Source organism: Arachis hypogaea, chromosome 20 (genome assembly GCF_003086295.3).
Source record: "Arachis hypogaea cultivar Tifrunner chromosome 20, arahy.Tifrunner.gnm2.J5K5, whole genome shotgun sequence".
NCBI lineage: Eukaryota > Viridiplantae > Streptophyta > Magnoliopsida > Fabales > Fabaceae > Arachis > Arachis hypogaea.
Window position 1 is genome coordinate 48713692 of NC_092055.1, and position 1658 is coordinate 48715349.

At 41.4% G+C, this 1658-nt stretch overlaps 1 non-coding gene across 1 annotated transcript; it reads left to right on the plus strand.

Moving 5' to 3' along the window:
• The first annotated feature begins 871 nt into the window (after nucleotides 1–871).
• Nucleotides 872–979, plus strand: LOC112788231 (small nucleolar RNA R71). Its single transcript, XR_003195605.1, has one exon. It is a non-coding gene; the product is annotated as a small nucleolar RNA R71 (small nucleolar RNA).
• The last annotated feature ends 679 nt before the right edge of the window (nucleotides 980–1658 follow it).

Below are 1658 nucleotides of genomic sequence, written 5' to 3' on the forward strand. Positions count from 1 at the left end.
ATGAGCCTCAGAGTCCTTTGGTTCCTCAGAGGGAAGCTCCTTATTGATCACTGGACGTCCCAGGAGGTCTTCCTCCTTGGGATTCACGTCCTCCACTCCACTTGTAGGTTCGGCCATGGTGCTTATGTCAATGGCCTTGCACTCTCCTTTTGGGTTCTCTTCTGTATTGCTTGGGAGAGTACTGAGAGGGATTTCAGTGATCCTTTTACTCAGCTGGCCCACTTGTGCTTCCAGATTTCTAATGGAAGATCTTGTTTCATTCATGAAACTTACAGTGGCCTTAGATAGATCAGAGACTAAGTTTGCTAAATTAGAAGTATTTTGTTCAGAGTTCTCTGTCTGTTGCTGAGTGGATGATGGAAAAGGCTTGCTATTGCTAACCTATTTCTTTCACCATTATTAAGCCTTGTTGAGGCTTTGATCCTTCCATGAGAGATTTGGATGATTTCTCCATGATGAGTTATAGGTGTTTCCATAAGGTTCACCTAAATAATTCACCTCTGCTATTGCAGGTTCTCAGGATCATAAGCTTCTTCTTCATAAGAAGCCTCTTGAGTACTATTGGATGCAGCTTGCATTCCATGCAGACTCTGAGAGATCATATTGACTTGCTGAGTCAATATTTTTTTCTGAGCCAATATGGCATTCAGAGTATCAACTTCAAGAACTCCCTTCTTCATAGGCGTCCCATTACTCACAGGATTCCTTTCAGAAGTGTACATGAACTGGTTATTAGCAACCATGTCAATGAGTTCTTGAGCTTCTGCAGGCATTTTCTTTAGGTGAATGGATCCACCTGCAGAAGTGTCCAGTGACATCTTGATAGCTCAGATAAACCATCATAGAATATATCCAGGATGGTCCATTCTGAAAGCATGTCAGAAGGACACTTTTTGGTCAACTGTTTGTATCTTTCCCAAGCTTCATAGAGAGATTCACCTTCTTTCTGTCTGAAGGTTTGAACATCAGCTCTAAGCTTGCTCAGCTTTTGAGGAGGAAAGTACTTGGCTAAGAAAGCCGTGACCAGCTTATCCCAAGAGTTCAGGCTGTCCTTGGGTTGAGAATCCAACCATAATCTAGCTCTGTCTCTTACAGCAAAAGGGAAAAGCATGAGCCTGTAGACTTCAGGATCTACTCCATTAGTCTTAACAGTATCACATATCTGCAAGAATTCAGTCAAGAACTGATAAGGATCTCAGATGGAAGTCCATGAAACTTGCAGTTCTGCTGCATCAGAGAAACTAATTGAGGTTTCAGCTCAAATTGTTTGCTCCAATGGCAGGAATGGAGATGCTTCTTCCATGTAAATTGGAATTAGGTGCAGTAAAGTCACCAAGCATCTTCCTTACATTATTATTATTTTCGGCTGCCATCTCCTTTTCCTGTTCGAAAATTTCTGAAAGTTATCTCTGGATTGTTGTATTTTAGCTTCTCTTAATTTTCTCTTCAGAGTCCTTTCAGGTTCTGGATCTGCTTCCACAAGAATGTTCTTATCCTTGCTCCTGCTCATATGACAAAGAAGAGGGCACAGAAAAATAATAATAATAGAGATTCTCTTTACCACAGTATAGAGGTTCCCTTATGTGAGTAGAAGAAAGGAGGAAGAAATTCGAACACAGATAGAAGAGGGGGTTCGAATTTGGGATGATTGAGGAGAG